This window comes from Pristiophorus japonicus, chromosome 21, assembly GCF_044704955.1.
Source record: "Pristiophorus japonicus isolate sPriJap1 chromosome 21, sPriJap1.hap1, whole genome shotgun sequence".
NCBI classification, from domain to species: Eukaryota; Metazoa; Chordata; class Chondrichthyes; family Pristiophoridae; genus Pristiophorus; species Pristiophorus japonicus.
In genome coordinates this window covers 75,746,958-75,774,780 of record NC_091997.1, presented here as the reverse complement: position 1 = coordinate 75,774,780, position 27,823 = coordinate 75,746,958, and positions in this window count along the sequence as shown.

Genomic DNA, 27,823 nt, shown 5'->3' with positions numbered 1-27,823 from the left:
AGTATACGACGTGTCAATCGGTAAGCAAGCAACCACCATCAGTACCATTACAGCCATGGAAATGGCCTCCCAGGGTGTGGCAAAGGCTACATATTGATTTTGCTAAGTTAGAAGGACAACAATTGTTCATTGTGATTGATAGTCATTCGAAGTGGATTGAGGTGTTTTCTATGTGGAAAATAACACCAAGTAAAACATTGGACATTTTACGAAAATTGTTTTCTTTATTTGGCCTCCCAGAAGAAATTGTTTCGGATAATGGACCACAATTTCGTTCAGAAGAATTTACACAATTCATGAGCAAAACTGGTGTGAAACATAGCAAGGTTCCACCATACCATCCTGCTTCGAATGGTGCAGCCGAGCGCACTGTACAAATTGTAAAACGTGCCCTCATAAAACAAATGCTGGATCCAAATCAAAAGAAACGACAGTTGTCATTTGATCACAAATTGGCTAATTTTCTAATTACATATCGTAATACTCCTCATAGAACTACTGGTAGAACACCAGCAGAGTTGTTTCTCAAACAACAGCCACGAACGAGATTCTCGTTGTTAAAGCCAAATTTGGCACAGTCCGTAGAAGAGACACAATTAAGACAAAAAGAGAATCATTTTAGAGGTAGAGTAAAAGAGAGAAGTGTGAAATTAAACCAGAAGGTAAAAGTGAAGAACCATCACCATAAATGGTTAAAGTGGTTACCAGGAAGAGTGGTGAAGATATGTGGTCCTCGCACATACTTTGTCAAGATGTTTGATCATGGACAGGTTAGGTTTGTTCATATTGATCATATTTTACCTACAGATATGGAAGGAGTTGAAGGTGGGAATGATTCAATTATTTCTGACTCATCAGATAGTTTTGATATACCAGTAACATATCCTACATCTAATGAACTGGAAGCAAATCCAAGAGAAAATCAGAATGAAAGTCTGAGTCTGAGTCAGGAAAACAAACAGCCTGAAGCTAGAGTGAGCTTCAAATGAAATTCAAGGAAATTCCGTGGAGGAAAACATTCTTCAGGATGAGCCTCGAATGAGTTTAGATTCGACACCATGTTTGGAAGGTTCTGTTCGAGAGCGAAGGTATCCTCTTTGAAACAGAAAACAAGTGGTTAAGTTAAATTTGTAAATATGGAAAAAAGGGAAGTCTATATCCTGTTATGTATAAACATGCAAGTTATGTACGATGTTGTTATAATAGCTTCTTCATTAGGGAGGGAGAAGTGTAATGCCTGTGAGGTTGTAATGTTTGTAGCTTCACACTGCGGATGTGGCCGTATTGTGTACTGCAACTACATAATAAACAGAACCAGGCATGTTCCGGAGGCTTCCGAGAGAACTGTTAGAAGCTGTGTGTGCTGTGCTCTGTGAATATATCACAGTAATGAAAGGGCAGTGAGATTAGTTATGGGCTGCTCTCGCAAAGACCTGGCACAGGTACAATGAATCAAATGGACTCCTTCTATGCTTCAATGGTAAATAAAAACTGTTTACCATTGAGTTGATTTTTAAATAAACTGTGGCTCAGTGGGTAGCACTCTTGACTCGAACACGAAAAATCTAGCCTGATATTCCCAGTGCACTGTCGAAGTTGCTGTCTTTCGGATGAGACATTAAACCGAGGCTCTCTCGCAGGTGGATGTAAAAGGTCCCATGGCACTATTCCGAAGAAGAGCAGCGGAGTTCTCCCTGGTGGCCTGGCCAATATCTATCCCTCAATCAACATAACAAAAACGGATTATCGGGTCATTATCATATTGCTGTTTGTGGGAGCTTGCTTGTGCGCAAATTGGCTGCCACATTTCCTACGTTACAACAGTGACTACACTCCAAAATCATCATGGGCCGCCCCGACCTGTGTGAGAACACCACCGCAGGTCGGGGCTATAAATAGAGCTGGAGCGCCGGGCCCTGAAACATTTTGGGCAAAGGTGCGGCGAATGAGGGTACGGGGCCCCGAAGAGGCGAGGGCCCAGGGGCAGCACGGGCCCAGCCCACACTGAGATATGTGTGCGCACTAGGTCCGTGCAGCAGAGCAGGTCTCCAGTCATCCTGGTTCAACCCTTGCCACTGGATAAAGACCTAGCTCTGTCGAGCCCGTGTGGTGACTGGTGTGCAACGGTCACCACACGTTAAAAAAATCCACGCACAGGCATCTTCCACCCTCTCAACTGGAGTTCAGGACTGGAACATCGGGTCCTTCATTGAAACCTCTGTGAACTCTCGTGGGAGCAAGTCATCCTCATTCGAGGAACCGCCTATGATGATGACACTCCAAAAGTACTTCATTGGCTGTAAAGCACTTTGAAACATCCAGTGGTTGTGAAAGGCGCTATATAAATGCAAGTCTTTAAATCAGGAAACATCTCTCGTCCTTGGAAAAAGCAGCTAAATAATTATACTCTCCAAGAAATCCAAATCAACGTGACAGAAATCTGGTTGTGATTAAGGTCAAAGATCAACCAAGTGCAGTGTTTATGTCAATATTGAGAAGTAGGGGGTGAATGGTCTTTTGTGAGTATGGATGGAGGCCCAGTCGTTAGGTAATGCATGCTGTCCAAATGTATTTGTGAAATTTTGAAAGCATTTCATTTAATATTGCCGACGTCAAAGTAGTTCTGCCTCTTAGCATCCAAGTTGTCAGCCGACTTCAGTCCTCTGCGTGGGACGTGCTTCATTTTGAAATGCCCATTGATGCAGCCAGGTGTCAGTAGCCCTGTTTGCTGAATGGCTCCACGATATTTCTGCGGTCCAGAGAGTATGGCCTTTGAGTTATGCTGTGAGTGAAGATACTGGCTATGGTGTGGCAATCCTTCAGGTAGGACAAAATCAGATCAGTTCTGGCTTTGTTCTGTGTCTCAAGGGGCATTTGCACCGACATCTGATTTCATTCAAGCTGCTAACGCCCGGTTCAAAGGAAAATACCGTTTAAAGTGGCCGAGACCTTGAGATTTCCGAGGTCCCATGACCCACTGCTGTAAATGTGCTGCAGAGGAACTTACGCCCAACACTTGACACCATCCTAAATTCTGAAGAGGGTCGGCAAATTTACTTTACGGGGCCGAAATGCCACGTCTGGTCAGCGGCTAGCGAGTTACAGCGGGAGAGCCAGAAGATTTACGGAGAGGCTCAAGGCGGATGTTGCTGCATTTAAAGCTGGACTGTTCTTAAAGCAGTACCACCTGTGACAGAGACTGTAATTCCCATATTGGACTGTTCGGTCACCTGAGAACTCACTTTTAGAGTGGAAGTAAGTCTTCCTCGATTTCGAGGGACTGCCTACGATGATGACCAGCGTGCAGCTATTCCAAACCGCAGATCAAAAAAGAGCCAGGAAGAAGAAGCAAGCCTGAAATTGCTTGGGGAGTGACCTAGACATGTTTCTGACTGAAATTAGGCTTAGGAAAGGGGGAGGGATTGATGGAATAGTGGGAGCGGGTGACAATTGACTTGTCAATACAGCAGGCAGGACCACGTGGAAGGAATTGGCACAGGTAGTAAGTGGTAACTCCATAATCCCCAGGGCCCCTTCCCAATGCAGGATACTATCTAACCACTTCCAGAAGTTAGCACAAGCACCTCTGATCTCTGCAAGCTGCTATTGATATACATTTTAGACCGCAGACCTATGTTTATCCCAATAGTGCATTCATTATCAACAGAAAATTGCATTTATATAGGGTATTTAACGTAGAAAAAGTCACAAGGTGCTTACACAAATCTAAAGTAATTATTCCAAACTACTCCAACGCACTCCTGGCTGGCCTCCTACATTCGAGCCTACGTAAACTTGAGGCCAGCCAAAACTCGACTGCCCGTGTCCTAACTCGCACCGAGTCCCGCTCACCCACCACCCCTGTGCTCGCTGACTTACATTTGCTCCTGGTTAAGCAACGTCTTGATTTCAAATTCTCATTTTTGCTTTCAAATCCCTCTATGGCCTTGCCCCTCCCTATCTCTGTAATCTCCTTCAGACTCACAATCCCCCTCCTCCCACGCCCCCGAGATGTCTGCACTCCTCTAATCCTGCGCTCTTGAGCATCCCTGATTATAATCGTTCAACCATTGGCGGCCGTGCCTTCTGTTGCCTGGGCCCTGAGCTCTGGAATTCCCTGCCTAAACTTACCTCTTTGACCAAGCTTTTGGGCACTTGCCCTAATTTCTCCTTGTGTGGCTTCTGTGGCTCGGTGTTAATTTTTTTAGTCTTATAACACTCCTTTGAAGCGCCTTAGGATGTTTTACTATGTTAACGGCGCTATAAAAATGCAATCCAACCCAAGCACAGCCACCCACCCGTCCCTCCAACCACCGTCTGCCCCACCTGTGACAGAGACTGTCGGTCCCGCACTGGACTCATCAGTCACCTGAGAACTCATCTTCGTGTGGAAGCAAGTCATCCTCGACTCCGAGGGACTGCCTAAGAAGAAATACAAGAAAGTATGCATAATGAATGGAGGACTTCAGTTAAACAGATACAGCGACCTACACCAAGAAACAATTGTAGCTTCACTACTTTGGTTGGAATTCCATGTGAAAAGTGACGAGAAATTCTCAAATAATCGTCAAACTCGAGCAGTCTGTGACTGACGATGACAAGCATTCTTTTGTCATGTAGGAGAAGAATGCGCACGATTCTTGAAAAAGGCGTCAGCAAGAGGAGGGATAGCACGACCTGTTGTAAAAAGGCTTGCACCTTTCACGATGCCCCAAAGTGCTTTACAGCCAGTAAAGTCCTTTTTTTTTTAAAGTGTAGTCACTGTTGTAATGTGGGAAACACGACAGCCAAATTATGCACAGCAAGCTCCCACAAACAGCAATGTGATAAATGATCAGATCTTCTGTTTTTTTAAAGTGATGTTGGTTGAGGGCTAAATATTGGCCAGGACACTGGGGATAACTCTTTCTTGAAATAGTGCCATGGGATCTTTTACGTCCATTTGAGAGAGCAGACGGGGCCTCGGTTTAACGTCTCATCTCAAAGATGCCACCTGCAACATTGCAGCACTCCCTTAGTACTGCACTCGATTGTCAGCCGAGATTTTGTGTTCAAATTTCAATGTCACAGAACTGCAATAATTTTCTTTTGGTCTCTTTTGTAAAGTGCCTTATCTGTGTCGTCGTGGTTTCAATGCCAGCTGCACTGTTGCACAATCCTCTGATAAGGGGGGGAGCACCAAAAGTTTATTCTCTACGGTAACCCGAAGGCTTATATTCAACAGGGATCTTCTGAAATCCAGTACAAGTAACGTACGAGGGAAATGTATTCATTGACACAGGGATAGAGTTATTGGTTGGATTTAACAGCAAGAGCGTTGTACGTGAAATAGAGCTCCCACTAGTGGACCACTGATCCACCTAGTGGACTACTGTGGTAATGCAACTACTGATGTAAATAATAAAAGAGTCATGTGACAAGGTCACATGATGACAGGTTTTTATGCAAGAGCCATATTGTACAGTGTGTTTGTTAGTGATGCCACAAGATATATTATAGTACCTTGTACGCATTTCTTTTCTGGTGACAGATTAGGAAAAGGGGAGGTGCAACGAGACCTGGGTGTCATGGTACATCAGTCATTGAAGGTTGGCATGCAGGGACAACAGGCGGTTAAGAAAGCAAATGGCATGTTGGCCTTCATAGTGAGAGGATTTGAGTACAGGGGCAGGGAGGTGTTACTACAGTTGTACAGGGCCTTGGTGAGGCCACACCTGGAGTATTGTGTACAGTTTTGGTCTCCTAACTTGAGGAAGGACATTCTTGCTATTGAGGGAGTGCAGCGAAGGTTCAGCAGACTGATTCCCGGGATGGCGGGACTGACATATCAAGAAAGACTGGATCAACTGGGCTTGTATTCACTGGAGTTCAGAAGAATGAGAGGGGATCTCATAGAAACGTTTAAAATTCTGATGGGTTTAGACAGGTTAGATGCAGGAAGAATGTTCCCAATGTTGGGGAAGTCCAGAACCAGGGGGTCACAGTCTAAGAATAAGGAGTAAGCCATTTAGGACCGAGATGAGGAGAAACTTCTTCACCCAGAGAGTGGTGAACCTGTGGAATTCTCTACCACAGAAAGTTGTTGAGGCCAATTCACTAAATATATTCAAAAAGGAGTTAGATGTAGTCCTTACTACTAGGGGGATCAAGGGGTATGGCGAGAAAGCAGGAATGGGGTACTGAAGTTGCATGTTCAGCCATGAACTTATTGAATGGCGGTGCAGGCTCGAAGGGCCGAATGGCCTACTCCTGCACCTATTTTCTATGTTTCTATGTTTCTATGTTACCGTCCACGTGCGACCAGCATGTGCCATTTCTCCTCCTTTCTTCTGTCATTATCCGGCAAGTACTAATCTGATGGCATTCACAGAAGCCTCTGTAATGTTTAAAGCAGGGGTATGGCATTACAAAGACAGGGTTCGAGCCCAGCAGTGACACTGGGCGAGAATGTTTATCCTTTGCCACTCACTTGACTGATTGCTGAGGAAAATCCCACTTTGGAATTTTCGCAAAGTAGATTTTAACTGGATTGCCCAGCTAATGATTGATTGCGTATGTAGCACTCACTGTTTTTGTACTCAATTACAGTAATTAGTCAATTAAGTCATGTCACAATCCTTTCAGGATACATTACACATGTTATCAACTGGCTAAAATGAGATCAGGAAATGAGAACCATTAGTTTAATTATATTTAAAAATAATAATTGTTTGCAGTCACTGATTTTTGCCAGGAGCTAAGTTCATAATCACAGCAACCTCATGATACAGATTTTACAGAAAAATCTACAGGTTATGATGCGATTTTAGAAATTATCAGTAAATCAGGGAGCATTAATTCTTAATACCGTATGCATGCACTCTGGAAACAGCACGTTCAGTGAGGATCAAGCACGAACAGTGTATTATGATTTATTTTTAACATTTGTTTCCTGAATATTTACACTTATCTTTTGTAAAGGTCCCAATACCAAGATGGCTGAATTTCTTTGTATTGTGACTTGTATCTGAATACATGCAGAAAATCTGAGTAGGTGCCTGCAGCATCTGTGGAGAGGAAGCCGAGTTAACGTTTCGGGTCGATGACACTTCGGCAGAACTGGAGAGTGTTCGGAAAGAACGGATTCTTAGCCAGCTCTGAAAGGGGGAGGGGAAGAAAGAACAAAAGGGAAGGTCTGTTATGGGGTGGAAGGCAGGAGAGATTAGAGACACAAAAGGGATGATGGTCCCAAATTCAAATGGCAATTGCCAGGAGTTAGAAAAACATTAGTCTAGATAGGGTGTGAATAGTGGGATAATGACCAACTGCCATTAGAGCCAAGGAGGAAAATAGAAACAGGCTCTGGGAGGGGCGGGGGGGGGGGTTTGCTTGGTGGGGAGGGAGCCAAAGATAGGCAGCGGTTATGCTGTGAACTTGTTGAACTCGATGTTGAGTGCAGAAGGCTGTAAAGTGCCTAAACGAAAGATGAGGTGCTGTTCCTCTTGCGAGCTTGCGTTGAGCTTCGTTGGAACAGTGTAGGAGACCGAGGACGGAGAGGTCAGAGCGGAACTGGAGTGGAGAATTAAAGTGACAGGCGACCGGAAGCTCGGGGTCACACTTGCGGACTGAACGGAGGTGCTCCGCGAAGCAGTCACGCAATCTACGCTTGGGTCTCCCCAGTGTAGAGGAGACCGCATCATGAGCAGCGAATACAGTATACTGAATTGAAAGAAGGACAAGTAAATCGCTGTTTCACCTGGAAGGAGTGTTTGGGGCCCTGGTCAGCGGGAAGGGAGGAGGTAAAAGGGCAGGTGTTGCATCTCCTGCGCTTGCATGGGAAGGTGCCGTGGGAAGGGGAGGGGGTGCTGGGGGTGACTGAAGAATGGACCAGGGTTTCGCGGAATGCTGAGAGGGGAGCGGAAGATGCGATTGGTGGTGGGATCACACTGGATTCCAGCATCCACAGTATTTTGCTTTTGTATCTGAATACGTGAGTAATTTGTGACGTGACGTCTGTCTGAATTGAGAAATATTCTCTAGGTAGAAGAATTTCTTACTCTCAACAACAATATCAACAGCTTGCGCCTTAAATGTAGTAAAACGTACCAAGGCGCTTTGCAGGAGCATTATCAAATAAAGTTTGACACAGAGCCACATGTGTCCACTGTGGCTCACTGGATATCACCCTCGCCTCAGAAGGCTGTGGGTTCACGTCCCACTCAAGGGACTTGAACACATAAATCTAGGCTGACACTCCCAATGCAGTGCTGAGGGAGTGCTGCACTGTCAGAGGTGCCATCTTTTGGATGAGACGCTAAACCGAAGCCTCGTCTGCTCTCTCAGGTGGATGTAAAAGATCCCACAGCACTATTTCGAAGAAGAGCAGGGGAGTTATCCCGGGTGTCCTGGCACAATATTTATCCCTCAATCAACATAACAAAAACAGATTATCTGGTCGTTATCATATCGCTGTTTGTGGGAGCTTGCTGTGCGCAATTTGGCTGCCGCGTTTCCCACATTACAACAGTGACCACACTCCAAAAGTACTTCATTGGTTGTAAAACGCTTTGAGACATCTGGTGGTCATGAAAGGCGCTATATAAATGCAAGTCTTTCTTTCATAGGGAGATATTAGGACAGGTGACCCAACGTTCTTATCTCTTGAGCTAATAAATTGTGTGTGGTTATATTTAATGCACGCATTTTTTTTCTTTGTCATTCAAGGGTCATATTCGTGATAAAATGCATCATTCATTCGTACTCATGTCCTCACTAAAGGATGACCCTTAAAGTTCAATGAAATGTGCAGCATTGATCTCAGTCAATGCAGTGCAATGTGGCTGCCTTCCTTGCTGCAGTAGAATCATAAAAATCTACGGCACAGGAGGAGACTATTCAGTCCATCGTGTCTGCGCCGGCCGAAAAAGAGCTCTCCAGCCTAATCCCACTTTCCAGCTCTTGGTCCGTAGCCCTGTAGGTTACGACACCTCAAGTGCACATCCAAGTACTTTATAAATGCGATGAGGGTTCCTGCCTCTACCATCCTTTCAGGCAGTGAGTTGCAGACCCCCACCACCCTCTGGGTGAAGAAAGTTCTCCTCAACTCCCTTCCAATCCTTCTAATAATTACTTTAAATCTATGCCCCTGGTTATTGACCTCTCTGCTAAGGGACATAGGTCCTTCCTACACTTTATCCAGGCCCCTCATAATTTTATACACCTCAATCAAGTCTCCCCTCAGGCCTCCTCTCTTCCAAAGAAAACAACCCCAGCCTTATCCAATCTTCCCTCAAAGCTAAAATCCTGGCAACATCCTCGTATGTCTCCTCTGTACCCTCTCTAGTGCAATCACGTCTTTCCTGTAATGTGGTGACCAGAACTGTCCGCAGTACTCTAGTTGCGGCCTCGAGTGTTTGGAACAGCTACATTCTCAACGTTAGATGCTGTTTCTCAAGACTGAGGACCCTTTGACATCTAAGCCCAAAGATGTGATCGTTAAACTGCTCGGAAAGTGGTTGAAGGGAAATGTCAGAAATCCTCTTTTCCTTGTGAATTCTGTCGGTCATCTGTCAGGGAGATGTTACATGTTTCATGCCGTGGACCAAACAAAGAGAAATGAATACTCAGATGTTCCGAGCAGCAGTACTGTAAATAAGAGCTATGCACAAAATTTGTTTAGCAAGAGCGCGCTCCATCAGGTTGCAGCTTGGCAGGGAAACGCTCGTGGCGGCCACGAATGAAAGGGTTTTTGAAGGAAAACCCTGGGGCTTTAGAGAGTGCGGAGAAATCAGCTATTGAATACACGGCAGAATTTTCGCACAAGCAGGACACGATTGCAAAGTTTGCTGAAAGGAGGTGTTAGTATCTGCAGATGGGGAAAACTGCTGTGAGTGAGACAGCACATGAATAAGATTTGCCTGGAGGTGGGCATGTTTCAAGGTGTTTACACTGCATTTGGAATTTGCTTTAGCCAAACATATACATTCATATGTAAACCTTTGCTGTAGACTTTAGGAAGTGGAAAATTAATTTAACCGAGTCAAAGTAAACTTATAAAATGTCAGGTTTTTGTGGGGAAAAAGCATCGAGACATGCTTCCACCGAGCTTAATTCAATAAAAGGCATCTCAAAAAATCTGAATAAAGCAAATTTAATCGTGCCTGAAATTTATTTTTGGCTCTCTCACTTTATCTTGGCCCTCTTTTTTTTTTGGACAAATTTTTCTCGCTCTGGGTCTCCCAAAAGACAGGCACATGAGAACCTAGAAAAGTACACAGAGCCTCCAGAGAAGCTGACCAGACCAAAAAGAGCCTAGACTATAAACCTATGACATGTAGTTGTCATAATTTAAGTTTAAGGTATACCCAATGTTCTATCCCTAGGATAGCAGAAGAATTTGGGACGTTTGTTTGGGAGAAGTTGGAGATTCCTACAGAATGTTAACGAAAGAAAGACTTGCATTTATATAGCGCCTTTCACAACTACCAGACGCCTCAAAGCACTCTACAGCCAATTGAGTACTTTCTGAAGTGTAGTCACTGTTGTAATGTAGGAAACACAACAGCCCATTTGCGCACAGCAAGCTCCCACAAACAGCAATATGATAACCAGATCATCTGTTTTAGTGATGTTGATTGAAGGATAAATATTGGTCAAGACACCAGGGATAACTTTCCTGCTCTTCTTCGCAATAATGCCATGGGATCTTTTACGGCCAATCCGAAAGACGGCACCTCCGACAGTACAGCACTCCACTGGAGTGTCAGCCTAGATTTATGTGCTCGAGTCTCTGGAGTGGGACTTGAACCCACAACCTTCTGACTCTGAGGCAAGTGTGCTGCCTACTGAGCCACAGCTACCACACTGATACAGCAAAAAAGGAAGCTATGCAGCCCATCGTGCCTGTGCTAACTCTTTGAGAGCGATCCAATTAGTCCCACTCCCCTGTTCTTTCCCCGTAGCCCTGCAAATGTATTCTTCTTCAAGCATTTATCCAATTCACCTTTTGAAAGTTACTATTGAATCTGCTTCCACCGCCCTTTCAGGCAGCGCGTTCCAGATCATAACATTATCATCATAGGCAGTCCCTCGAACGAGGATGACTTGCTTCCATGAGAATTCACAGATGTTTCAATGAAGGACCCGATGTTCCAGTCCTGAACTCCAGTTGAGGGGGTGGAAGATGCCTGTGCGTGGATTTTTTTAACGTGGGGTGACCGTTGCACACCAGCCACCACACGGGCTTGACAGAGCTCGGTCTTGGTCCAGTGTTAAGAGTTGAACCAGGACGACTGGAGACCTGCTCTGCTGCACGGACCTAGTGCGCACACATATCGCAGTGTGGGCTGGGCCCGTGCTGCCCCTGGGCCCTCGGCTCTTCTGGGCCCCGTATCCTCATTTGCCGCGCCTTCGCCACAATGTTGCAGGACTCGGCGCTCCAGGTCTATTTATAGCTCCGACCTGCGGTGGTGTTCTCACAGGTCGGGGCGGCCCACGACCTTCACCATCGTAACAACTCACTGCTTGAAGTATGTTTGTTTTAGTCCTCCTTACCTCTAAATCTGATTAATTCTTCTAAATTGTTCATAATTATGACGGTGCCAATGAAAGCACTCTTTCACCACCTTGTTTACTGAAGCACTATTTGCCCCATCTAACTCCCCTCAGACCCCCCTAGTGAATGTTGGCATACTTCTGTTTCCCTCTACGAAGGGGAGGCTTCTCAATTTTATATGGCTCGTATAGTCGAGGGCTACAGTGGTGACATTCATCACCCCTCCCACCAGAGGCGGTTTCCCCAGTGCCACCGAAAACCCCGCCCGAATCCCACCCAACGATACTCAAATCAGCTGGCCACAGACAATCCAACTGGATCAACACTGGGAGCCACGATTGGACAGTCCAAGCCAGGTTAAAACTGAAGAATGGAATCTCGGCCTTTTTGTCGTTATTCATTCTCAGGATGTGGTGGTCAGCGTTGCTTGCTCATCCCTTGTTACCTTGACAACTGAGGACGGTTACGAGTCCGCAATGATGTCTCGGTAAGATCCTGCAAATCCCCTGAGAGGACAGATGCACCAACGTCAGTGTTCTCGATCAGGTCAACATCCTCAGCATCGAAGCACTGACCACGCTCGACCAGCTCCGTTGGGCGGACCACATTGTCCGGATGCCCGACACAAGGCTCCCAAAGCAAGCACTCTACTTGGAACTCCTACACAGCAAGGGATCCCCAGGTGGGCAGAGGAAAAGTTTCAGGGACACCCTCAAAGCCTCCCTGATAAAGTACAACATCCCCACCGACACCTGGGAGTCCCTGGCCTAAGACCGCCCTAAGTAGAGGAAGGGCATCCGGGAGGGCGCTGAGCACTTCGAGTCTCGTCGCCGAGAGCATGCAGAAAACAAGCGCAGGCAGCAGAATGAGCGTGTGGCAAACCAGTCCCACCCACCCTTTCTTTCAATGACTGTCTGTCCCACCTGTGACAGAGACTGTAATTCCCGTATTGGACTGTTCAGTCACCTGAGAACTCACTTTTAGAGTGGAAGCAAGGCTTCCTCGACTTCGAGACTCTGCCTATGATGATGATGTGTGATCAGATTCGCATACAAGCCCGACCAGGTAAGGACAGCAGAGTGTCTTCCCTAAAGGACCTGGGGGAAGCAGTTGAGTTTTTCGATATCTGCTCGTCTCATCATTGGGAGTTGTGTACAGACCTCCAAACAGTAGTAGTGATGTTGGGGAGGGCATCAAACAGGAAATTAGGAGTGCATGCAATAAAGGTGCAGCAGTTATAATGGGTGACTTTAATATGCACATAGATTGGGCTAGCCAAACTGGAAGCAATACGGTGGAGGAGGATTTCCTGGAATGCATAAGGGATGGTTTTCTAGACCAATATGTCGAGGAACCAACTAGGGGGGAGGCCATCTTAGACTGGGTGTTGTGTAATGAGAGAGGATTAATTAGCAATCTCATTGTGCGAGGCCCCTTGGGGAAGAGTGACCATAATATGGTGGAATTCTGCATTAGAATGGAGAATGAAACAGTTAATTCAGAGACCATGGTCCAGAACTTAAAGAAGGGTAACTTTGAAGGTATGAGGCATGAATTGGCTAAGATAGATTGGCTAATGATACTTAAGGGGTTGACTGTGGATGGGCAATGGCAGACATTTAGAGACCGCATGGATGAATTACAACAATTGTACATTCCTGTCTGGCGTAAAAATAAAAAAGGGAAGGTGGCTCAACCGTGGCTATCTAGGGAAATCAGCGATAGTATTAAAGCCAAGGAAATGGCATACAAATTGGCCAGAAATAGCAGCGAACCTGGGGACTGGGAGAAATTTAGAACTCAGCAGAGGAGTACAAAGGGTTTGATTAGGGCAGGGAAAATGGAGTACGAGAAGAAGCTTGCAGGGAACATTAAGGCGGATTGCAAAAGTTTCTATAGGTATGTAAAGAGAAAAAGGTTAGTAAAGACAAACGTAGGTCCCCTGCAGTCAGAATCAGGGGAAGTCATAACGGGGAACAAAGAAATGGCAGACCAATTGAACAAGTACTTTGGTTCAGTATTCACTAAGGAGGACACAAACAACCTTCCGGATATAAAAGTGGTCAGAGGGTCTATTAAGGAGGAGGAACTGAGGGAAATCTTTATTAGTCGGAAAATTGTGTTGGGGAAATTGATGGGATTGAAGGCCGATAAATCCCCAGGGCCTGATGGACTGCATCCCAGAGTACTTAAGGAGGTGGCCTTGGAAATAGCGGATGCATTGACAGTCATTTTCCAACATTCCATTGACTCTGGATCAGTTCCTATCGAGTGGAGGGTAGCCAATGTAACCCCACTTTTTAAAAAAGGAGGGAGAGAGAAAGCAGGGAATTATAGACCGGTCAGCCTGACCTCAGTAGTGGGTAAAATGATGGAATCAATTATTAAGGATGTCATAGCAGCGCATTTGGAAAATGGTGACATGATAGGTCCAAGTCAGCATGGATTTGTGAAAGGGAGATCATGCTTGACAAATCTTCTGGAATTTTTTGAGGATGTTTCCAATAAAGTGGACAAAGGAGTACCAGTTGATGTGGTATATTTGGACTTTCAGAAGGCTTTCGACAAGGTCCCACACAGGAGATTAATGTGCAAAGTTAAAGCACATGGGATTGGGGGTAGTGTGCTGACGTGGATTGAGAACTGGTTGTCAGACAGGAAGCAAAGAGTAGGAGTAAATGGGTACTTTTCGGAATGGCAGGCAGTGACTAGTGGGGTACCGCAGGGTTCTGTGCTGGGGCCCCAGCTGTTTACATTGTACATTAATGATTTAGACGAGGGGATTAAATGTAGTATCTCCAAATTTGCGGATGACACTAAGTTGGGTGTCAGTGTGAGCTGCGAGGAGGATGCTATGAGGCTACAGAGTGACTTGGATAGGTTAGGTGAGTGGGCAAATGCGTGGCAGATGAAGTATAATGTGGATAAATGTGAGGTTATCCACTTTGGTGGTAAAAACAGAGAGACAGACTATTATCTGAATGGTGACAGATTAGGAAAAGGGAAGGTTGGCATGCAGGTACAGCAGGCGGTTAAGAAAGCAAATGGCATGTTGGCCTTCATTGCGAGGGGATTTGAGTACAGGGGCAGGGAGGTATTGCTACAGTTGTACAGAGCCTTGGTGAGGCCACACCTGGAGTATTGTGTACAGTTTGGTCTCCTAACTTGAGGAAGGACATTCTTGCTATTGAGGGAGTGCAGCGAAGGTTCACCAGACTGATTCCCGGGATGGCGGGACTGACATATCAAGAAAGACTGGATCAACTGGGCTTGTATTCACTGGAGTTCAGAAGAGTGAGAGGGGACCTCATAGAAACGTTTAAAATTCTGACGGGTTTGGACAGTTTGGATGCAGGAAGAATGTTCCCAATGTTGGGGAAGTCCAGAACCAGGGGTCAAAGTCTAAGGATAAGGGGTAATCGATTTAGGACCGAGATAAGGAGAAACTTCTTCACCCAGAGAGTGGTGAACCTGTGGAATTCTCTACCACAGAAAGTAGTTGAGGCCAATTCACTAAATATATTCAAAAGGGAGTTAGATGAAGTCCTTACTACTCCGGGGATCAAGGGGTATGGCGTGAAAGCAGGAAGTGGGTACTGAAGTTTCATGTTCAGCCATGAACTCATTAAATGGCGGTGCAGGCTAGAAGGGCTGAATGGCCTGCTCCTGCACCTATTTTCTATGTTTCTATCATTCATCACTCCATTACTGATGCCAACTGAATTCTATTTCTCAATCTGCCATGGTAGGACTTTAAACTCACATTCTTTGGATTATTAGTCCAGTAATGTAACCACAATGCTACCATAACCGAGTGCATTGGGGGGGGTGTTAGAGCTGACCCTATCCTCACCAAACATCTGCATAATGTCCTTGTTCAGCTGGATAGAAATCAGCAGGAGGAACTCAGGCTGAGAGATGAGATGTTAAACCGTCTGCTCTCTCAGGTGGACGTAAAAGATCCCGTGGCACTATTTCAAAAAAGAGCAGGAGAGTTATCCCCAGTGTCCTGGGCCAATATTTATCCCTCAATCTACATTAAAAACAGATTATCTGATCATTATCACATTGCTGTTTGTGGGAGCTTGCTGTACGCAAATTGGCTGCTGCATTTCCCACATTGCAACAGTGACTGCACTCCAAAAGTACTTCATTAGCTGTAAAGTGCTTTGAAACGTCCGGTGGTCATGAAAGGCGCTATATAAATACAAGTCTTTCTTTCTTTTCTTTCCTGGAGCAGGCCAGTTGTAGGATTCCTACTACTGCCCCAGCTGAAACCAACTAACTGAGAACAAATAAGGAACAGTTGAGAGTATTTTTAAACAAAACGACTGGTTTGACAGTATTAAAAGGCTTGTTCAGCAGGAAATGAGGTATTACTTGTCTTCCAGCAATCAACCTTATGAACCTTCTCTGAACTGTCTCCAAAGCAAGTATACCCTTTCATAAATATGGAAACCAAAACTGCACACAGTATTCCAGGTGTGGCCTCACCAATACCCTGTACAACTGTAGCAAGACTTCCCTGCTTTTATACTCCATCCCATTTGCAATAAAGGCCAAGATACCATTGGCCTTCCTGATCACCTGCTATACCTGCATACTATCCTTGTGTGTTTCATGCACAAGTACCCCCAGGTCCCGCTGTACTGCAGCACTTTGCAATCTTTCTCCATTTAAATAATAACTTGCTCTTTAATTTTTTTCTGCCAAAGTGCATAACCTCACACTTTCCAACATGATACTGCATCTGCCAAATTTTTGCCCACTCACTTAGCCTGTCTATGTCCTTTTGCAGATTTTTTGTGTCCTCCTCACACATTTCTTTTCCTCCCATCTTTGTATTATAAGCAAACTTGGCTACGTTACACTCCGTCCCTTCTTTCAAGTTTTTAATATAGATTGTAAATAGTTGGGGTCCCAGCATTGATCCCTGCGGCACCCCACTAGTTACTGGTTGCCAACCAGAGAATGAACCATTTATCCCGACTCTCTGTTTTCTGTTAGTTAGCCAATCCTCTATCCATGCTAATATATTGCCCCCAACCCCGTGAACTTTTACCTTGTGCAGTAACCTTTTATGTGGCACCTTGTCAAATGCCTTCTGGAAGTCCAAATACACCACATCCACTGGTTCCCCTTTATCCATCCTGTTCGTTACATCCTCAAAGAACTCCAGCAAATTTGTCAAACACTTCATAAATCCATGCTGACTCTGCCTGACCGAATTTTGCTTTTCCAAATGTCCTGCTACTGCCTCTTTAATGGACTCCAACATTTTCCCAACCACAGATGTTAGGCTAACTGGTCTATAGTTTCCTGCTTTTTGTCTGCCTCTTTTTTTAAATAGAGGCATTACATTTGCAGTTTTCCAATCTGCTGGGATCGCCCCAGAATCCAGGGAATTTCGGTAAATTACAACCAATGCATCCACAATCCCTACCATTACTTCTCTTAAGACCCTAGGATGCAAGCTATTAGATCCAGGGGATTTATCTGGCTTTAGTCCCATTATCATCATCGTAGGTGGTCCCTCAAACGAGAATTACTTGCTTCCACAAGAGTTCACAGATGTTTATGGACCCGATGTTCCAGTCCTGAACTCCAGTTGAGGGGGTGGAAATTGCCTGTGCATGGATTTCATTAAACGTGTGGTGACCGTTGCACATCAGCCACCACACGGGCTTGACAAAGCTGGGCCTTTATCCAGTAGCAAGGGTTAACCAAGACGACTGGAGACCTGCTCTGCTGCACGGACCTAGTGCGCACACATATCACAGTGTGGGCTGGCCCGTGCTGCCCCTGGGCCCTCGGTTCTTCTGGGCCCCATACCCTCATTCGCCGCACGTTCGCCCACGATGTTACAGGGAACATCGTGGGTTACATACAACAGAAGCGTGCACCCATTATAAAGGAGGGATCTACAATTCTGTTACATACAGCACACCGAGAAGCTCTCCCACCACCCACAACTAGATCTCAGATAATGTAATAGCTGACCACCATAGTTTCCAACTGATTACAATACAGTCTGGTGCTGTTGAGCAAACATTCATGAGGCCCTTACCATAGAGCAGATATCAATCAGTCCGTCTTCTCGGACCACTTGAGTGAGGTTTCATTTTTATTCTGGACAAGCGCAGGTACAGTTAACCATATTCCGTTCCATGTTTTGTGACATACTCTGTGTCTTGTTACCTCGCTCCTTTTCATGATTCATGACTGACAGTGTAATGTATGCACCTGCGAGTATGCTCACAGGTTTGTAGAGCTGTTGGCCCCCAGTCAGGGGGCACTTGTATAATTTGCCTCTCGGTGCCCTAAAAAAACCCACAAAAAAAGACACAACCCCCCCCCCAAAAAAAAGGGCACCTGAAAAGTGTTTGGAGTGTCCCCCCTCCCCTTTAATAAGGGGGCACTTGATTTAACGTTTATTTTTGTTTGCAACAAAAGAGTTGGAGAGCTGTTGCATTATGAGTGGCTTAGCCAGTCATGTGATGTTCACAACACTCAATAAAACCCCAGCCAGTTGGGTCTAGGTCATCCACAATGAGGTATGCAGTTGTGAGCCTAGTGGATGAACTGGTAATGTGTAGTGTGATTGTTAAACCTTTGTTGATCAACCAACTAGTTCTTAATAGCAATGAGTTGCTATGAATTCTTCAGCAAGAACCCATGAAGCAAATATATTACAGATGTGGTCGTCCAAACGATTGAAACAGAAAGGAGGCTATGAATAAGTAAGATGGAGTAATAAACATTGGCACAATACATTTCAGTTGCTTTGAAGGGAAGCATTTGACGCACTTTTTATTCATTACAATTCTGGTCTCCATATTATCAAAAGGATATCGAGGCACTAGAGAAGGTACAAAAAAGATTTACAAGAATGATACCAGAACTGAGAGGTTATAATTATCAGGAGAGACTGAACAGACTGGGGCAATTTTCTCAAGAAAAGAGAATGGAGTCGTTGAAGCAAATATCATTGATGCATTTAAGGCAAAACTAGGCAAACACAAGAGGGAGAAATTAATACAAGCTTATGCAGGTAGGATTAGATGAAGAGGAGGCTCATGTGGACCAGCAGAGACCAGTTGAGCCAAATGACCTGTTTCTGTGCTGTAAATCATTTGTAACTCTATGGGCTAGATTTTCCACTTTTTTTGCATGCTTAACGCCCACTTAACATCCATTTTACCATTGAAATGATGTATAACGCCTATATATCGTCCATTTAGCCACAAATGGAAACTGACAGGCATTTTTCGGAAACTTATCGCCGAGCGTTACGTTCCACATGTGCGTAATGCTGGGAAAAAATAATACCGCCCACCCACTTTTTTTTTGTCGTAAAGATCACATTTGCTGAAACTAGCGGCCATGAGATCGCCCAGCGTCACTTTCACCACCTCGCACACATATCACCCAAAAAAACACTCGGAAAAAGTGGAACTAACCGGAACTAATCACAGCGTTATAGACGCCATGTTCTACATCACACGTCGCAACCTTTAAAAATCTGCTCTGCCTCAACCTCGGGGGAGTTCAGATGTACTCGAGAGGTCTTTGGAGGTGATGTGAACATCTGTACAAAAGTCTTTACCATACTGTGAATAATTGAAATTTAATAAGTGTCTTCATCAGGACATTCATTCTTTGTGACCAATCGGTGGAAAACAGAGAGCTATTGCAATTGGGCCTGTCGTTTCTCACCCTCTCTTGATGACCAATTACATGCTGCAGACTCGAGATGGCCGAAGGTATGCTCCACAGCGTTATATGCCCAATGTAAGACGTGCCAGACTGATGAGAAGAACCAGACATTATACCCCCCCGCAAGTGCAGGGACAAGTAGTCTTACCTCGACTTGCCCGACACCACCTGCCTTCGGAGACTGCGCTTCCACAAAGAGGTTATCACTGAGGTATGCCAGCTTATCTGCAGCCTGCCAGCACCATCAGTACCGCACTGTCCGTCGAGGTCAAAGTCACCGCGGCACTGTCGTTCTACGCCTCGGATTCTTTTCAGACCACAGCTGGAGACATTTGCGGTCTGTCTCAACATGTGACACATTGCTGCATTAGACATCTAACTCAGGATTCAAAGGCCCTCGATGGGTTTCACCACAAGATAAAAGCAAATGGTAGCACATACTTGGTGTTCTCAAGTCCGCCCCCGATTGCTATGTAGGTGGGTACACACGCAGGAGTGACTTGATCAGCTTCCCTATGACCAGGGAGGCACAGACTGAGAGGGCTCCAGGATTGTCCAGAATTGGAAATTTCCCCAAGGGAGCAATAGACTTTACGCACATCGCGATGCGGGCACCTTTTCAGGATGCTGAGGTTTTCAGGAACCACAAGGGATTCCACTCCCTGAATGTCCAACTTGTTGTCGACCACCAGCAAATTATACTGGCAGTGAGTGCTCAATTTCCGGGCAGCATCCATGATGCTCACATCCTGCGTGAGAGCGCTGTATCTGACTTGTTTAACAATCAGCCACAAGGTCAATGCTGGATCTTTGGTGACAAAGGATATGGCCTCACCACCTGGCTGATCACTCCCCTGCGAGACACCCACACCAAAGCCGAGAGACGATATGACGAGAGCCACAGAGCCACTCGCAATATCGTGGAGAAAACCATTAGAGTGCTTAAGCAGTACTTTAGATGCCTGGACCACTCAGGAGGTGACCTCCAATACCACCCTGAGCAGGTAGCTCAATTCGTGGTGGTGTACTCCATGCACAACCTGGCTATCAGAAGGGGACAAGAATTGCCTGAAAAAACCTAGAAACATAGAAAATAGGTGCAGGAGTAGGCCATTCGGCCCTTCGACCCTGCACCACCATTCAATATGATCATGGCTGATCATTCATCTCAGTACTCCTTTCCCGCTTTCTCTCCATACCCCTTGATCCCTTTAACTGTAAGGGCCACATCTAACTCCCTCTTGAATATATCCAATGAACAGGCATCAACGACTCTCTGCGGCAGTGAATTCCACAGGTTAACAACTCTCTGAGTGAAGAAGTTTCTCCTTATCTCAGTCCTAAATGGCCTACCCCTTATCCTAAGACTGTGTCTCCTGGTTCTGGACTTCACCAACATCGGGAACATTCTTCCCGCATCTAACCTGTCCAGTTCCGTCAGAATCTTATACGTTTCTATGAGATCCCCTCTCATCCTTCTAAACTTCCAGTGTATAAAGGCCCAGTTGATCCAGTCTCTCCTCATATGTCAGTCCAGCCATCCCTGGAATCAGTCTGGTGAACTTTTGCTGCACTCCCTCAATAGCAAGAAAGTCCTTCCTCAGATTAGGAGACCAAAACTGAACACAATATTCCAGGTGAGGCCTCAAAGGCCCTGTACAACTGCAGTAAGATCTCCCTGCTCCTATACTCAAATCCCCTAGCTATGAAGGCCAACATGCCATTTGCCTTCTTCACCGCCTGCTGTACCTGCATGCCAACTTTCAATGACTGATGAACCACGACACCCAATTCTCGTTGCACCTCCCCTTTTCCTAATCTGCTGCCATTCAGATAATATTCTGCCTTCATGTTTTTGCCACCAAAGTGGATAACCTCACATTTAACCACATTATACTGCATCAGCCATGCATTTGCCCACTCTCTTAACCTGTCCAAATCACCCAGCAGCCTGTTAGCATCCTCCTCACAGCTCACACCGCCACCCAGTTTAGTGTCATCTGCAAATTTGGAGATATTACCCTCAATTCCTTCATCCAAATCATTTATGTATATTGTGAAGAGCTGGGGTCCCAGCACTGAGCCCTGCAGTACTCCACTAGTTACTGCCTGCCACTTATCCCGACTCTCTGCTTCCTGCCTACCAACCAATTCTCTATCCACGCCAGTACATTACCCCCAATACCATGTGCCTTGATTTTGTACACTAATCTCTTATGTGGTACCTTGTCAAAGGCCTTTTGAAAGTCCAAATACACCACATCCACTGGTTCTCCCCTGTCAACTCTACTAGTTACATCCTCAAAAAATTCCAGAAGATTGGTCAAGCATGATTTCATAAATCCATGCTGACTTGGACTGATTCTGTCACCGCTTTCCAAATGCGCTGCTATTTCATCCTTAATAATAGATTCCAACATTTTCCCCACTACTGATGTCAGGCTAACCGGTCTAAAATTACCTGTTTTCTCTCTCCCTCCTTTTTTAAAGTGGTGTTACATTAGCTACCCTTCAGTCCATAGGAACTGATCCAGAGTCGATAGACTGTTGGAAAATGATCATCAATGCATCCACTATTTCTAGGGCCACCTCCTTAAGTACTCTGGGATGCAGACAATCAGGCCCCGGGGATTTATCGGCCTTCAATCCCATCAATTTCCCTAACACAATTTCCCGCTTAATAAGGATTTCCTTCAGTTCCTCCTTCTCACTAGACCCTCGGTCCCCTAGTACATCTGGAAGGTCATTTGTGTCTTCCTTCATGAAGACAGAACCAAAGTATTTGTTCAATTGGTCTGTCATTTCTTTGTTCCCCATTATTAATTCACCTGAGTCTGACTGCAAGGGACCTACATTTGTTTTCACCAATCCTTTTCTCTTCACATATCTATAGAAGCTTTTGTAGTCAGTTTCCTCTCATACTCTATTTTCCCCCTCCTAATTAAACCCTTTGTTCTTCTCTGCTGAATTCTAAATTTCTCCCAGTCCTCAGGTTTGCTACTTTTTCTGGCCAATTATATGCCTCTTCCTTGGATCTTACACAATCCTTAATTTCCTTTGTTAGCCACGGTTGAGCCACCTTCCCTGTTTTATTTTTACTCCAGACAGCGATGTACAACTGTAGAAGTTCATCCATGTGATCTATAAATGTGTGCCATTGCCAATCCACCGGCAACCCTTTAAGTATCATTTGACAGTCTATTCTAGCCAATTCACACCTCATGACATCAAAGTTAGCTTTCCTTAAGTTTAGGACCCTAGTTTCTGAATTAACTGTGTCACTCTCAATCTTAATAAAGAATTCTACCATATTATGGTCACTCTTCCCCAAGGGGCCTCGCACAACAAGATTGCTAATTAGTCCCTTCTCATTACACATCACCCAGTCTAGGATGGCCAGCTCTCTAGTCGGTTCCTCGACATATTGGTCTCGAAAACCATCCCTAATACACTCCAGGAAATCCTCCTCTACTGCATTGCTACCAGTTTGGTTAACCCAATCTATATGTAAATTAAAGTCGCCCATGATAACTGCTATACCTTTATGGCACACATCCCTTATTTCTTGTTTTATGCTTTCTCCAACCTCACTACTACTATTTGGTGGCCTGTACACAACTCCCACCAGCATTTTCTGCCCTTTGGTATTCCGCAGCTCCACCCATAACGATTCCACATCATCCAAGCTAATGTCCTTCCTTACTATTGCATTAATTTCCTCTTTAACCAGCAACGCCACCCTGCCTCTTTTTCATTTCTGTCTATCCTTCCTAAATGTTGAATACCCCTGGATGTTGAGTTCCCAGCCTTGGTCACCCTGGAACCATGTCTCTGTGATGCCAATTACATCATATCCATTAACTGCTATCTGCGCAGTTAATTCGTGCACCTTATTCCGAATACTCCTCGCATTGAGGCACAGAGCCTTCAGGCTTGTCTTTTTAACACACTTTGCCCCTTTAGAATTTTGCTGTAATGTGGCCCTTTTTGTTTTTTGTCTTGGGATTCTCTACCCTTCACTTTTACTATTCTCCTTTCTATCTTTTGTCTCTGTCTCCCTTTTATTTCCCTCTGCCTCCCTGCATAGGGACCCATCCCCCTGCCATATTAGTTTAACTCCTCTCCAACAGAACTAGCAAACACTGCCCTTAGGACATTGGTTTCGGTCTTGCCCAGGTGTAGACCGTCCGGTTTGTACTGGTCCCAGCTCCCCCAGAACCGGTTCCAATGCCCCAGGAATTTGAATCCCTCCCTTCTGCACCACTCCTCAAGCCATGTATTCATCTGACCTATCCTGCGATTCCTACTCTGATTAGCATGTGGCACTGGTAGCAATCCTGAGATTACTACTTTTGAGGTCCTACTTTTTAATTTAGCTCCTAGCTCCCTAAATTTGTCTCATAGGACCTCATCCCTTTTTTTACCTATATCGTTGGTACCTATGTGTACCACGACAACTGGCTGTTCACCCTCCCTTTTCAGAATGTCATGCACCCGCTCCAATACATCCTTGACCCTTGCACCAGAGAGGCAACGTACCATCCTGGAGTCTCGGTTGTGGCCGCAGAAATGTCTATCTATTCCCCTTACAATCGAATCCCCTATCACTATAGCTCTCCTACTCTTTTTCCTGTCCTCATGTGCAGCAGAGCCATCCATGGTGCCATGAACTTGGCTGCTGCTGCCCTCCCCTGATGAGTCATCCCCTTCAACAGTACCCAAAGCAGTGTACTGTTTTGCAGGGGGGTGACCGCAGGGGACCCCTGCCCTACCTTCCTTGCACTGCTCTTCCTGCTGGTCACCCATTTACTATCTGGCTGAGTACCCTTTACCAGCTATGTGACCAACTCGCTAAATGTGCTATTCACGTCATTCTCAGCATCATGGATGCTCCAGAGTGAATCCACCCGCAGCTCCAGTGCCGCAATGCGGTCCGTCAGGAGCTGCAGGCGGATGCACTTCTGGCATATGTAGTCGTCAGGGACACCGGAAGCGTCCCTGACTTCCCACATAGTACAGGAGGAGCATACTACGTGTCCGAGCTCTCCTGCCATGACTTAACCCTTAGATACACTTAAGTTGGCAACAACAATGCTAAATGTTACTTACTGATAAAGAAAGAAAAAGAAAAGCTACTCACCAATCACCAGTCAATCAATTACCCCCTTGGCTGTGATGTCACCTTTCGATTTCTTTCTACTTCTTTTTTGCCTTCATCACTGTAGCTGCACAAGCCACGCCTCTCCACGCACCTCCCGAGCCTCTCGCCGACACACCACGACTCCCGACGACTCTCGGACGCTGGGCCTTTTTATAGGCCTCTCCACGCACCTCCCGAGCCTCTCGCCGACACACCACGACTCTCGAACGCTGGGCCTTTTTATAGGCCTCTCCACACACCTCCCGAGCCTCTCGCCGACACACCACGACTCTCGGACGCTGGGCCTTTTTATAGGCCTCTCCACGCACCTCCCGAGCCTCTCGCCGACACACCACGACTCTCGAACGCTGGGCCTTTTTATAGGCCTCTCCACACACCTCCCGAGCCTCTCGCCGATGCACCATGACTCCCGACAACTCTCGGCGCTGGGCCTTTTTATAGGCCTCTCCACGCACCTCCCGAGCCTCTCGCCGACGCACCATGACTCCCGACAACTCTCGGCGCTGGGCCTTTTTATAGGCCTCTCCACGCACCTCCCGAGCCTCCGGCCGACGCACCAGAGTCTGATAGTCCACGTCACCACCGAGAGGAAGAGGAGGACGAGGAGGCGGACGCTGACACCGTCCCAGACAATCAGGCTGACACTGAAGCCATGCCCCACCCCCCTGTAGACCGCATGAAAGGGCCCACGGTGGCATGATAGCTTCAAGAACTTTACATCAGGAGCTCATCAATGAGCACGTTGCCTGAAAGAACGTTGGTGTAATTTACAAGGCTGACACACTGCTGGGGTGCAGGTCATACATCAATGGTGGGCATTACCTTGGTGACAGTTAACATTTACGTTGATTGACGTTAAGTGCAATTACACCCTTTGATGTTAAGGAATCACCAGCGTGTAACGGTGCAGCTATCTGAGCCAATGCGCTACAAGGTTTTGTTAAATAAAAACATTTAAACTGAACATTTGTCTAAAATCATAAATATTTCTGTAAAAACCAACCCGCCCCCCACCCCCCCCGCTTCTCCTCCCCACCTCTACCCCTTCCCCTCCTGACTCCAAGCTGCCTGGCCGAGGAGGTCCTCAGACGATGCTTCACTGGGGAGGGGGGGATGACGGCCGAATCGCTGCTTGGACAGATACGGGAGAGGAAGGTCCCGAAGTGGGAACATGCTCCGAGCCTGAAGCAAGACGTTGCTCCTGGCTCTCATGTGGTTGGCAATGGGTGTTCGGCACCTTGGGGTGCAGTGCCGCGCTCCGGGACCACTGGGAACTATCTGCCACCAGTGTTCCTGGCTACCAGCTCCAGGCCCTCCACTATCCCTTCCACGTTATATTTTACTTGTTGGACAAAAACTCAGTGCCAACTATGTTCTTGGTGCTTAGTAGGCTTTTTGCTGCTGGTGAATCTCCCTCGTGCCTCCCACAACAGCCAGACAAGCACACACCACAGCCACACACGCTTTCAGTCCCTCTCAGCTCGCTCTCGCTCTGTCTCCTCTTCTGCGCATGTTATGATGACCCTTGACCTCCTGAATCGCGGGAATCGAGCGTTGCCATGCCGTTGCTAAGGACGGCGACACTTTACGGCAGAAGTTCAGAGAGATTTAACGCTAACGGCCATTTCATATCGCTCGCGGTAACGCTCAATTTCAAAAATGGTGACTTGGTGCTTTGAGAATGGGCGAGAAGCCGGCGATCTGAAAATCTATTTTTTCCGCCCACGTCAGAAATAACGCCCATTTTGGGGCGATCTGCACAAAAGTGTAAAATCTAGCCCTATGTAATTGCAGTGAGACACCCGTTCACTTATAGATATTTTCTCCCCTTCCCTTTGAATCTCTTAAATGACACAATATTCCCAGCAAAAGAATGAGTTGCCAATTCCCAGGCACAGATGTTGCACTGAAATTGGTCACTAGGGAACTCAAGGGAGCCTTATGGTGATTTTCCTTTGGTTTTCTCAATATGGACAAGTTTATCGAGTCCTGATAACACTGACTTGCAGCTTGGCAAACTCACTGGGAGTTATTTTCATCCTCATCGGCTGGGTGCCACAGAGGGAGAGTGGATTGCCTGCCAGCTCTGGAACCCATCGGATTTTCATTTCCATTTGGCCATTTGGGTGTCAACATTTTGGCCAAGTCAGATTTAATGATCGTCTCCGCTGATGTGACCCTACCAGTGATGTAACTTAAGAGTATCTTTGGTGACAGAATGACATACTCACAGTCCGGTATCATAGTGGTTATATTACTGGTAATCGAAAGGTCTGGACAAACAATCCCCAAAACATGGGTTCAAATTACATCGCAGCACCTGGGGATTTAAATTCAGTTAATTAAATAAATCTGGAACTTATAAAAATGCTGGTATCAGTAATGGTGACCATGAAAGGACCCATCTGGTTCACTAATGCCCTGTAGGGAAGGAAATCTGCTGCCCTCACCCGGTCGGGCCTACATGTGACTCCAGACCCACAGCAACGTGATTGACTCTTAATTGCCTGCTGAAATGGCCCAGCGAGACACTCAGTTGTACCCAACCACTACAACAAAGTCAGCACTGTGGGAGCATCTTCACCACACGAATTGCAGCAGTTCAAGAAGGCGGCTCACCACCACCTTCTCAAGGAGAAATTAGGGATGGGCAATAAATGCCGGCCTTGCCAGCGACGCCTTGCCACATCCCGGGAATGAATAAAAAAATAAGTCCTTCATAGTTAGGTTCAGGCCTCTAGCCTAATAAAATCTCACATTTTGCAAAGCTTTTGGCATGAACGCCATCAGTGAATCTGACTAATGTTCAACAACTTAAAAAAAAAGTACACTTTCTTTTCGAGAACTTATTGTTAAAGTACTTCTGCCTCCGTTTATCACATCGCTGAATTTCACTGGATAAGCAGTTGGCTCCAATCAATAATTTGCTTTGTCACTGACTCTCCAACAAGTCTTTGATAGTTATATATATATTGGATATTATTGTTTAGAAGGGAGTCCATTGAGAACAACGATTTACTTACAAAGAGTTGCGGATTAAATTTTAATCTAATCAGTATAATCCATCTCCAAAATCTTATAATTGTATTTCCCACTGTGAATTCAAATAGAATGCCTTTAAGATAATTAAGCATTAATAGACACATGGGAGTATAGCAGTTTATAATCTAACTCAACTGTCTTTCCATTGTATGTGAAATGCACTCAGCAGGCAATCCAAGTATCACAAATCAATTACTGGAAGCCAAGTGCAGGATGTGCAATTTTATTCAGTAGCATGTTTATGCCAATCATTTAGTTTGGCCCATGTTGCATTCCTCGCCCGCGTTCAAGATGAAATGGACCATCTGAACACTGTCTGCATGTTTCTGTCTTTTGGATGAAATGTTAAGTCACATCTGATTTATCTTTGC